Below are 12,919 nucleotides of genomic sequence, written 5' to 3'. Positions count from 1 at the left end.
GGGGGGTGAGACTTCTCTGTTGGTCATGGGTCTTTTCTCATTTACTGGGATGGCCAGAGGAAGGGGACCTAGGACGTGACATGACTGAGTCTGTCAACACTTAATGCTTTCTCTTCATTTTCTTTTTAATTTTAAAATGAATATATTAGGATGACAGTTAATAAAATTGTGAAAATTTTAGCTTTTCGAAGGAACATTAAAAGGATTGGTTTATTTGGGTTTTTTTTAATTTACCTAATTTTGAAGATAGTAAGGGAGAGTCTGTATGTGGCATGTCCCTGGATCAAACCAGAAACCTTTTCAAAAATCAGGATGATGCTCCAAACAAGTGACATATCCTGCGAGGGCAAAAGCATTGGTTTTTCTTTGTTTCTGTTGAGAGGATTTGCTTTTTTCATTTTATGTCTCCATTTTATGAATGTAAAAATAAAACTTTTTTAAGATAAGTCTTAATCTGTTGAGTATCTCCTTTTCTTTAAACAGTCATTGACTTCCAAAATACTTAAGCATTAGTGAGGTCTCTTAGCCAGCAGTTAACATTCTTTTCTAAATATGAGGCAGTCCTGGCCAGTTTGCTCAGTGGTAGAGAATCAGCCAGGTGTGTGGAAGTCCCTGATTAGATTCCCCACCAGGACACACAGGAGAAGCGCCCATCTGCGTCTCCACCCCTCCCCCTCTCCTTCCTCTCTGTCTCTTACTTTCCCTCCTGCAGCCAAGACTCTATTGGAGAAAAGATGTCCCGAGCACTGAGGATGGCTCCATGGCCTCTGCCTCAGGCACTAGAATGGCTCCAGTTCAATGACCCAGATGGGCAGAGTATCATCCCCTAGTGAGCTTACTGGGTGGATCCTGGTCTAGCACATGCAGGAGTCTGTCTCTCTGCCTCCCCGCTTCTCACTTCAGAAAATAAAAAAAATATATGAGGCAGTATCAGCTTTTTGAAAAATGACCACGAAAAGTCATGTCATTAAAAGACATTCCCTCTCTGTCTCTCTGTCTTTCCTCTCTAAAATGATTAAATAAAAAATAATAAAAAAATTAAAAAAGGCCTGACCTGTGGTGGCGCAGTGGATAAAGCGTCGACCTGGAAATGCTGAGGTCACCGGTTCAAAACTCTGGGCTTGCCTGGTCATGGCACATATGGCAGTTGATGCTTCCAGCTCCTCCCCCCTGTCTCTCTCTCCTCTCTCTCTCTCTCTCTCTGTCTCTCTGTCTTTCCTCTCTAAAATGATTAAATAAAAAATAATAATAAAAAAAAGACATTCCAAGGCTTGACTTGTGGTGCAGTGGATGAAGTGTAGACCTGGAAAGCTGAGGTCACAGGTTTGAATCCCTGGGCTTGCCTTGTCAAAGCATTGCCAGAAGCTGATGCTTCAAGTTCCTCCCCACTGCCTTTCATTTTTTCTCTCTCTAAAAATAAATAAAAGCTTTTAAAATAAGTTATTAATGCCTGACCAGGAGGTGGTGCAGTGGACAGAGCGCCAGACTGTGATGCAAAGGAACCAGGTTTGAAACCCTGAGGTTGCTGATTTCAGCACCAGCTAGTCCGGCTTGAGCACAGGCTCACCAGCTTCAGCCTGGGGTCGCTGGCCTGAGGCCAAGGTCACTATCTTGAGCAAGGGTTTACCTACCTGCCCTGCTGTAGCCCCCTGGTCAAGGCACATATGAGAAAGCAATCAGTGAACTACTGAGGTGCCACAACAAAAAATGGATGCTTCTCATCTCTCTTCCTTCCTGTCTGTCCCTATCTGTCCCTCTCTCTATCTCTCTGTCAAAAAAAGAAAACCGTTGTTACTAAAATAAGATTTCTGGCCCTGGCCAGTTTTCTCAGTAGATAGAGTATCAGCCCTGTCCACGGAAGTGCCGGGTTTGATCCAAGGTCAGAGCACACCTGAGGAGAGACAATCTGGTTCTCTTCCTCTCCTTTTCCCCCTTCCCTTTCTCCTGTCCTGTAGCAGGCAGTTGGTCAACTGGTTTGAGCATCGGCCTCAGGCCCTGAGGAGAGCTAGGTTGGTTCAATTGTCGGTCCCAACAGTGTGCAGGGTGATCTGAGTTGGAGCACATGTTGGAGTGTGTCTCTCCATCTTCCCTCCTCTTACTAAAAAAAAAAAAAAAAAAAAAAGATTCCTAATTGTTTTCTGTTAAATAAAGTGCATCTAGTTTAAATTCTGAATCTTCTATCCTTCTGTTTATCATACGTAGAAGTATCCATTGGTACTTAGTAAACAATATTAGGCTTTTCAGTGGGCAGTTGGATCTTAACTGGCAGAACCTTATGTCATGAGTTCATCTCTTGTTCAATAGCCTTTTCTTTTATGTGATTTGTTGATTTAGTGACTGTGATCCACCAAGGAGCTGTTCTGCTCAAGTCCCTCTTGTCCACTCTGAAAATACTGAAGGACGGCTTGGATTGACCTAAATCTTGGTTCTTTCAGAGCCCGTCTATTCATTGTGTTATTTGATGGGCATGTTTTCACAGCTAACATTTTTTCCATGTATTTATCCTCAAAACCTGTGTTTATACTTTTTTATTTTTTAAATCTGTGGTTTTTCTGAGAAAGAAGGAATTCTACCCAGGAGCAGATCCTTCTACAAGTCCTAGCCCCAGTCCCTCAAAGTACCCAGAAGTCTGAGGTGTACTGTGTCTGAGACCCGTCAGCCAGTGCTGCTGAAAAGAGCTCTGGGGGAGCAATGCAGGCACCGCAGGGACCGAGATAAAGCTGTCATATCATGAGCCCCACTGAAGACTCATAGAAACACAACTTTGAGTGGAGCCCTCATCCCCAAGGGATCTGCATGTTTATTAAAGCTAAAGCGTTCCCAAGTTTCTATTAGATTACTTAATGAGTTCTTTTTATACTTTGTAAAAAATTTAATATTTAATTTATTGTGTTCACATGGATTCAAATGTCCCACTAAATATAACTCCCTCACCCCCCCACCCTTGTATCCCTTTTTATACCCTCTTTGCTCCCCTCCCCCTAACTCCCTTCCCCCATACCTCTAGGATTTGTTGTCCTGTTATCTATATCTTTGTGTTAAGTATACAGCTAGTGCTCGCTTACGACCATGATTGGTACTGACAGACCAGTCATAACACGATTTGGTCGTAAGTTGAGTAGGCTATATGTACAGTACTGTGAAATGATGCTATAAAAATCTTTAAGTCATATTTTATCATAATTTTCTTTCATTATTGTTATACATCATAATTTTCTTTGTTCATTTTATGCCATTTGTATCATCTCTATACCATTTTGTTTCTTATTTTTACATTCGTCAGGTGCTCGCTTCGGCAGCACATATACTAAAAAAAAAAAAAAAAAATTGGAACGATACATTCGTCAGGTTTAAGAAAAACACTGCATTACCAGTACAACTGGTTTAATATTTGCAAAGACAATTTCCTCTTAGTAGACATCTTGGGAGGGGTTTGATGAAAAATATCCAAGACACAAAACACAAATTGCTGTACCGAGTCTGGGATAACAGTTGAAATGGTGCACGCAGAGATGGTAGTGCTGCCGGAAGTTGGTCCGCACTGTCGTACGCCCAACTGGGCAATGCTTGCGCTGCCAGACGCAGAGCAGTCGTGGCTAGTGGTTGTGGTCGTAAAGTTGAATGGTCGTAAGTTGCATAGGTCATAAGTCAATCAATATTTGTATATTGTTTCATAATCACTTTACCTTCTCTGATCCCATCCCCTCATCCCCCTGCCCTCTGACTGCTGTCCCTCTGGTCCCTGTGACCCTGCCTCTGCCTCTATTCCATTCCTCAGTTCACTTTGTTCATTAGATTGCACATATATGTGAGATCATATGATATTTTTATTTCTCTGCCTGGCTTATTTCACTTAGCATAATAATCTCCAGGTCCATCCATGCCATCACAAAAGGTAAGATTTCCTTCTTTTTCACAGCTGCGTTGTATTCCATTGTGTACATGTATCACAGCTTTTTAATCCACTCATTCACTGATGGACATTTGGGCTGTTTCCAGATCTTGGTCATTGTAAACAATGCTGTAGTAAGCATGGGGGTGCACTTAAAGAGTTTTAAGAAGGGACATAACCTCAGCCTTTCCCCACAGAGTTGGATAACTGCTCTGGGTGAAGCTGCACTTTTTGTTTGTTTGTTTTTTGTTTTTTGTTGGGTTTTTTTACAGTGACAGAGAGTCAGAGAGAGGAAAAGATAGGAACAGACGGGAACGGAGAAAGATGAGAAGCATCAATTATCAGTTTTTCGTTGTGACACCTTAGTTGTTCATTGATTGCTTTCTCATATGTGCCCTGACCGTGGGGCTACAGCAGACCGAGCAACCCCTTGCCTGAGCCAGAGACCTTGGATCCAAGCTGGTGAGCCTTGCCCAAACCAGATGAACCCGTGCTCAAGCTGGCAAACCTGGGGTCTCGAACCTGGGTCCTCCGCACCCAGTTTGACGCTCTATCCACTGCGCCACCGCCCAGTCAGGCAAAGCCGCACTTTTTTAATGAGGTATTCTGGGTGACTTTAAGGTAATCAGGAAGGTTTCTGGACATGTTTGTTTTCCTTAGATTCCCTCTTTTCTATTTTCTTTCTTTTTTTTTTATTGATTTATTTTCGGGGAGAGAACTTAGTTGTTCCATTTAGTCGTGGACTCATTGATTGACCTGTGGTGCACTGGGTTGGTGTTTTATCTAAGCAGCCACTTGGCCATGGCCATGCAAGAAATTTTGTGTAGAAGTCACAGAGGCCCTGGCCGGTTGGCTCAGTGGTAGAGCGTCGACTCCTGCTTGCAGGAGTCCCGGGTTCAATTCCCAGCCAGGGCATACAGGGGAAGCACCCATCTGCTTCTCCACCCTTCCCCCTCTCCTTTCTCTATCTCTCTCTCTTCCCCTCTCGCAGCCAAGGCTCCATTGAGCAAAGTTGGCCCTGGGCATTGAGGATGGCTCCACGGCCTCTGCCTTAGGTGCTAGAATGGCTCTGGTTGCAGTGAAGCAACACACCAGATGGACTGAGCATCGCCCCCTTGTGGGCATGCCGGGTGGATTCCGGTTGGGCTCATGCAGGAGTCTGTCCCTCTGCCTCCCCACTTCTCACTTTGGAAAAATACAAAAAAAAAAAAGTCACAGAGGTACAAGTAGTGGATACAGGGAACAAGTTTCAGAGGCAAAAGAGGAACCTTCAGAGCTTCAGAGAAAGAAAGTCAAAGGTGAGTGGGGGGCACAGACATGCCCCAGAGAGGAGAACGCCCAGGATGCATTAGTGAGAGTGGGGAGCAGGGATGGTCAGGGGAGGTGACAGGGTGTTGTGTTGGGTTTGGGCATTCAGGAGAGCAGTGCTGTTCTCATTGCTGTGAGAGTGTGTGGACGTCTGAGGGAGGACAGACAGGTGAAGACAGGAAAATAACACAGTGGGGTCTCCCTGTAGGAGCTCATTTTTCCTGACTCTCATGTGAGGAAAGACTGGATGGTGATCTTTTTGTCAGGGGAAAGCCCAAGTCCAAGGAGGGTTATTCCTCCTCGATTTTGTAATGCTTGTGAGGAAGAATTTAGGTGAGTGACAGGGTGCAGAGTTTAAGCAAAGCAAGCAGTTTATTAAGCACAGCTATGCACTTGGCACAAAGCACAAGAGAGCAAACTCATCTAGCCTGAGTGCCCCTATGTGGGAATACTTCTGTGTTAGGCTCACTTGCTGGTTTACCAGCTGCAAGTACTTTGTCTTTTTAGTGCATGAGCATGTGGCAGTGCTACGTGTGTATACTCTTTGTGAGACTGTGGGTGCGTGTGCTCAGGGACTGCAGTGGCAGATTGTCTGCCCACGGAGCCATTTTGTTCATTTGCCTGAGAAGCGGTTTTCCCCTGCCTGTTTGCTTGTCCACCATTGTGAGACTTTATTAAACAGGAATGGCCCAATTCTTTCTGGTTCTGCAATTACTTTACTGTCTGTCCAAATTCAGTGAGAACCTGCCTCACCCGTACCACTGGCATTACACTATTTTGGGGGGTCTTAGAGATTATATACTTTTCAGCTGTAAATTTCAGGGCTCCCTGTTGGGTAAACAAGTGTGTTAGGCTTGCTCACTTGTACTTTCCCTGATTGGTGCACGAGCACTGGGCAGCACCATGTGTGTATAGTCTACTAAGGCCGCAGGTGCTTGCCCTCAGGGCGGCAGATTGTAGATTCCGGATTGCCTGACACCACTGAGGAAGGCCATTTTTTGCTATTGTTTTCCAGAGAATCAGTCTCCCCCAACCCTGTTTGTTTGTTCATGAACCCTGATAGAGAAGCAATTTTCCCTGTCTGCTTGCTTGTCTTTTGTTGCGAGACTGTAGTGAACAGAGTGGCCCACCATTTTCCGGCTCCTCATTTTCTATACCGTCTGCTTGAATCTACTGGGAACCTCTATGGCAAGGGTCGGAAACCTTTTTGGCTGAGAGAGCCATAAACACCACATATTTAAGCAGTGAGCTTTCCTTGGATGTGACTGCTTTCAGTCAAGAGTACTTGGCCTCGACCTTCACTTCTTTAGGATGAGAACAGAAAGTCCATGAGAGCCATACAACGACCTGTGTACATTAGGCATTATCCAATAAAAATTTGGTGTTGTCCCACAGAACAGCTGTGATTGGCTCCAGCCACCCGCAACCATGAACATGAGCAGTAGGAAATGAATGGATTGTAATACATGAGAATGTTTTATATTTTTAACATTATTTTTTTATTATTAAAGATTTGTCTGCGAGCCAGATGCAGCCATCAAAAGAGCCACATCTGGCTTGCGAGCCATAGATTCCCGACCCCTGCTCTATGACCGCAGTCTTGGGCCTTACACTCTCCTTCCTTGATATTGGGACTAGCATACAGGGTGTCAAGGTGGTGTGAACATCTAGTGATTTTGTTTGGCAGACCTTAGGACTGAAAGGCAGGAACTGCTGGCTGAAATGGAAACATGAAGCTAGTGTGTTCCAAAAGTAGTTTATTTTAACCCACCTGGGTGCAAGCGGGCTGAGACCTGAGCTGCGGGAGATAGCATTAAATATAGGGCTTGCTGCAGGCATTTGCTGGCATGGGGCTCATGCTCAAATTAGCATGTCTTGGCTTGTGGCCTTGGTTACTGACTTGATGAGCAGGAGGAGGAGGATTCAGCTTTAGAAATCTAAGTTCTATCTGATGTAGCACAGCCCTAATCATCATGGTTCTTTCTGGTGACCTTGGTAAATCTTGAGGACAGCTAAGAGGTCCTGGTATACAAACAACCATTGTGATTTAAACTCCACTGTCAGGTCCTTCCCCAATATAAGCTTTCCCTGACTTTCCTGCAAAGGTAAACTTTTTGCTACATTTCAAAGTAAAGCCTAGGAAGCCATTAAGAGAGGGAATACCAAGCAAATTACCTTCAACCTCACAGTGGGAGATGAGTGTTGTTAATGTTCAGGGTTTCATGAAGAGGAGCCTCAAAGGAATGAGGCAGCAACAATAATACCGCAAATGGAGGACCCCAATCTCCAGGATTGAGGTGCCTTGGAGAGATCAGCTATCCTATTAAGCAGAAATATGTCATCTTGCATAAGAAACTAACAAGTAGAATACAGAGTACAATTTTGTTGCTTAGTTTTGCAAAACTGATTAGATTTCTCTTGCCCTTTCTGGGACAAAATACCATCTGCTGTCTGATTCCTGAGCCTGCAGAAAGCTCCAGTTGGGCAAAACACTCATGTCCTTGGGCTTTCCTTGGATGTGACTGCTTTCAGTCAAGAGTACTTGGCCTCGACCTTCACTTCTTCAGGATGGGAACAGAAAGTCACTTGGTGCTTTGGCTTTCCTCCAATAGATGAGAACGTTCTGGGGCTTTTTTGTTTTGTTTTACTTTGTTTTTGTATTTTCTGAAGTTGGAAACGGGGAGGCAGTTAGACAGACTCCCGCATGTGCCCGACCGGGATCCACCCGGCACGCCCACCAGAGGGCGATGCTCTGCCCATCTGGGGCATTGCTCTGTTGCAACCAGAGCCATTCTAGCGCCTGAGGCAGAGGCCATGGAGCCATCCTCAGCGCCCGGGCCAACTTTGCTCCAATGGAGCCTTGGCTGCCGGAGGGGAAGAGAGAGACAGAGAGGAAGGAGAGGGGGAAGGGTGGAGAAGCAGATGGGCGCTTCTCCTGTGTGCCCTGGCCGGGAATCGAACCCGGGACTTCTGCACGCCAGGCCGATGCTCTACCACTGAGCCAACTGTCCAGGGCCAAGAATGTTCTGTTTTGAGGCCTAGTGGAAGTTAGGTGAGGGGAATTTGAGTTTTAAAGGGGCTCTGGATTTAAAGGAGCCTTGAACCTAAACCTAACAAAAGTAACTTGGGAAAGTAGTAAGAGGAAGAAGTAAGGGAATAAATCCTGAGGGGACGGAGGGGCCAAGAGAGAAGGGCACTTAGGGGATGGGGCCTCATTAGCAGGAGTGGGGGACACAGGGTGAAGCACTTCAGAAGGAGAGAGTAGTACCAAGGAGGACAGTTGGGGGAGTGAGTAGGGATAGAAAGGCGGTTTAGGGATGCAGGAGCAGAGGGAGAGACAGCTCTGAGATTCAACCTGCAGCCGGAGGAACATGAAATATGAAGAGGTGAAGCAGGTGTTACAAACTGGAGGGGGAGAAAGACACAGATACACATGGAGATGGAGCATTCACAGAAACTGCAGAGATTGAGCATCTGAAGAAGAAATCGGTTTCAAGAGCTTCTCAGAAGAGGTGTAGAGACAGGAATAGAGAAAAGGGGAGAAAGAGCACCAGAGAGTGGCTTGGAAACACAGGAAAGGACGACTGCAGAGAAACAGGGAAAACACAGAAACAGATCCATAGATGGAACTACATTGAAGCAGGAGACTGGTGTGAGGTTGGTGGTTGTGGCTATGTAGATTCGCATTGAATTCAGGCAGACGGTAAAGGAACTGTGAAGCCAGAAAATGGTGGGTCATTCCGTTTATTCAAGTCTTGCAATAGCGGGCAAGCGAGCAGGCAGTAAAAACTGCCTCTCTCTCTCAGCTGATGAGCAAACAGGCTGGGGAAAATCCCCTTCTTCCACAAACAATAGCAAAAAAGTGGCCTCTCCCAATGGTGACAAGCAATCCACGATCTACAGTCTGCCACCTGCAGCCTTACATAGACTATACACACATGGTGCTGCCCTGTGCTCACACACAAAATCAGGCAAAGTACAAGCAATACTAACACACCTGATTGCCCAACATTCCACCCCTGCAGGGTTGCTTGCTTCACAATCTACACGACAGGTACTTTCCACTATGGTCCCTGTGGGAGGAGTGGGGTACATTACATGAACAGACTACAGCAGGGGTTGGGAAACTTTTTGGCTGAGAGAGCCATGAACGCCACATATTTTAAAATGTAATTCCGTGAGAGCCATACAACGACCCATGTACCTTACACATTATCCAATAAAAATTTGGTGTTGTCCCACAGGACAGCTGTGATTGGCTCCAGCCACCCGCAACCACGAACATGAGCTGTAGGAAATGAATGGATTGTAATACATGAGAATGTTTTATATTTTTAACATTATTTTTTTTTATTAAAGATTTGTCTGCGAGCCAGATGCAGCCATCAAAAGAGCCACATCTGGCTCACGAGCCATAGGTTCCCGACCCCCGGACTACAGCAACAGCGCAAGTCATACCATTACAGTAATTACAAAGGTGCCCTTCACAATGTCTCCCTGAGCACTCTGCCTAAGCTCTAAAAGGTCTTTATTAGGTCTGCCATCCAATTTTTTCCTATCTGCCCCAGACGTAATAAAACCTACCCACATCTGTGTTCTGGTAACCTTTACAGCCCATCTCCCTAGTTAGTCGGGGGCTGGGGGTGGGGCAGTATGGGCAGCACCCCTCACTGCTTTATGATCCTGTGCTGCCGCCAGCTCCTCCAAATCTGCTACCATCAGTGTAACCACGTCTTGCCATCAACACTTCTTCATCTGGCCCATGGGACTTCAGATTGAAAGCAGCATTTTTATGTAATTTCTGAAGGAGCTTTAGTAGCTCACTATAGCAATCCACCTACTCACTTCTCCCTGCAAGTATCTGGAATACTGCCAGAGTGTATGAATGGTGGCCATCACCCATTCTAATAGGGTTATGATTTCCTGGGTTTTCATGGCAGTTCTGAAGACTCTCCCTTAAGGAGTGCATGGTAATAGTGGCCATTTTCTCCATCTCTGTTCCCGAGAGCATGATGCCATCCACCCCTGTGTCCCCAACCACAGCAACCAGGCTACCAGGAAGTTGGTAGGTTTCTGCCTGAAGTGCACCCCTATCTCCATCAGTTCTTCCTGGGTGTAAGGACAGACAACAGTGGACTCCACCACCTGCAGAATGGGTTTTGCTTGCCCCCGAAGGACTCTTAGGTACTGGGTTTTTTACCTTCTGGGCAACCACTGGTTGGGCTTTGAGTCTACAGATAGCAGCTTCCGTCCAAAACTCCTCTTCCTCCAAGGAGGTGGAAATGTTTACTCCAGTTGGCTAAAATGCAGCTCCATCTTCAGTGCCTGCTCTGGCTCCTGCAGTTGCTTTCTCTCGGCCTGAAGATGAGATTCTAGCTCTTGAACTGCTGTTGTTTCTTCACCAACTGTCGGTGCGAACGTTCTACTTCCAGGGCAAATTGAAGCTCACAAACCTGTAACTTCTCCAGAGAGAGCTCTAGTTTCAGGTGCCGTTGGTCGTTGGTGTTCAGCCTGCATCTCACACTGCAGCTTTTTTTTTTTCCCCAGAGACAGAGAGAGAGTCAGAGACAGGGACAGACAGGAATGGAGAGATGAAAAGCATCAATCATCAGTTTTTCATTGCAACACCTTAGTTGATCATTGATTGATTTCTCACATGTGCCCTGACTGTGGGCCTTCAGCAGACTGAGTAACCCCTTGCTCAAACCAGCAACCTTGGGTCCAAGCTGGTGAGCCTTGCTCAAACCAGATGAGACCACGCTCAAGCTGGCAACCTCGGGGTCTTGAGCCTGAGTCCTCCGCATCCCAGTCCGACGCTCTATCCACTGCGCCACCACCCAGTCAGGCTCACACTGCAGCTTTTGAGATTGGTCCGCCTCCTTCTCCAGTGCTTGCTCCAGTTCAAGACATCACTGGTTTCTCAGCCTATAGCCTGACCTGCAGTTCTCAGACCTGCAGCTCTTTCCCCAGTGACTGTTTCAGCTCATGCCATTGTTGCCACTTGGTCTGCAGCTCACCCTGGAACTTTAGATTTCAGGCAGCTTCTCGCACAGAGCTCTTGGTTTCTGCTTGCAAGGTTGTAAAAAGCACTCAGGCCACGGTCTTTGAAAGGAGAGCCTTCGGGAACCATACACTGGAGAGCAGTGACCACTTCTCTACCCCACTGTTCAAGGGTGTTAGCGGCTCCATACCAAATTGGTCTGAATCCTCCCTGCTGCACCAGATATAAGGCAGGTGGTTGTGGCCATGCAGATTTCCATTGAATTTGGGCAGATGGTAAAGGAACTGTGGAGCCTGAAAATGGGCTGTTCAGTTTATCAGAGTCTTGCAAAGGGAGACAAGCCAGCAAGCAGGGAAAACTTCTCTCTCTCCCAGCTGATAAGCCAATAGGCAGGGGGGAAATCCCCGTCTCCTGCAAACAGTAGCAAAAAGCGGCCCCTCCCAATGTAGATGCAATCCACAGTCTACAGTCAGCCGCCCTGAGGATCAGAACCTCCAGCCTTACATAGACTATACACATGTGGTGCTGTCCCGTGCTCATGTGCCAGTCAGCTAAAGTATAAGCAAGGAAGCCTAACACACTGATTTGCCCAACAAAGGAGAAACCTTGTCTGATGAGTGGTGAGCCTCTGGGATGTACATGATTAAGTGGTAATACACGGGTTGTGGTTTTATAATCTACTTAATAGTTGCTGAATTGTTTTGGTTACAAGGATTAAAATGAGAATTACCAAACTCCAGTTTCTAAGGTTTGTGAATTTTAAGATTATTTGCTTCCAGTTGCAGCCCTTGTATACTCCGAGGTGTGAGACTTGTTCAGTCATGGGTCTCATTTTCTGGGATGGCCAGAGGGAGGTGATCTGGGACAAGAAATGACTGAGTCTGGCAACATGTCATGCTTTTTGTTTCTGTTTATAATTTTAAATTGAATTTATTTATATGAACTTGGCTAATTAAATTATATGTTTTAGCTATTTTAAAGTATTAAAAGCATTGGGTCTTTTCATTTCCGTCTACTGGATTTGCTTTTTTATTCAAGTGTCTCACATTTAATGCATTTTTAAAAAACGTTTTGAGATAAATCTTAGTCTGTTGAATATCTTTCCTTCTGTACATAGTCATTAACTTCTGAAATAAGCATTGGTGATATCTCCTAATGAGCTCTTAGTATTCTTTTCTAAATATGAGGTCTAAACTTTTTAAAACTTTGACCATAGAAGTCATTAAAATAAAAAAGATTTCACATCATTTTACTTTTAAATGAATTGTATCTAGTTTACATTCTGAGCCCTGCATCCTTTCTACTATGTATCATGTGTTGCAACAGCCAGTGGTACTTAATAAGCAGTATTAGGCTATTTTTGTCTGCACTCGGTAAAAACATATAATCTTAAAAGTCAGAACCTACTATCATGAATTCATACAATTTTCAGCAGTTTTTTCTTTCATGTGATTTGTTGAATTAGTGTCTGTGAGCCAGCAAGGAACTGTTGTTCCCCTCAAGTCCCTCTTGTCCACTCTCAAGTCCAAGGAGGCTTTTTCTTCCTTGATTCTTCTCACTGTTGCAAGAAAGAATTCAGTTAGGGGACAGGGAGCAGCATTCAATCAAATCAAACAGTTTTTTAAAGCAAATCTATATTCTTGTCAAGAAGAAGAGCAGGTAAACTTAGCTAGCCTGAGTGCCCATACTTCTTTGGGTCTCAGAGATTATATGCTTTT

At 45.3% G+C, this 12,919-nt stretch overlaps 1 protein-coding gene across 3 annotated transcripts in view; it reads left to right on the top strand.

Moving 5' to 3' along the window:
* LOC136332031 (zinc finger protein 420-like) overlaps window positions 1-12,919 on the top strand; it is a 34,487-nt gene that overhangs the window by 1,480 nt on the left and 20,088 nt on the right. The window lies entirely within an intron of this gene.

The sequence above is a fragment of the Saccopteryx bilineata genome, chromosome 3 (genome assembly GCF_036850765.1).
Source record: "Saccopteryx bilineata isolate mSacBil1 chromosome 3, mSacBil1_pri_phased_curated, whole genome shotgun sequence".
Lineage (NCBI taxonomy): Eukaryota > Metazoa > Chordata > Mammalia > Chiroptera > Emballonuridae > Saccopteryx > Saccopteryx bilineata.
Note: the sequence above shows the minus strand (reverse complement) of the source record. Positions and strands in the feature narration are given on the sequence as shown.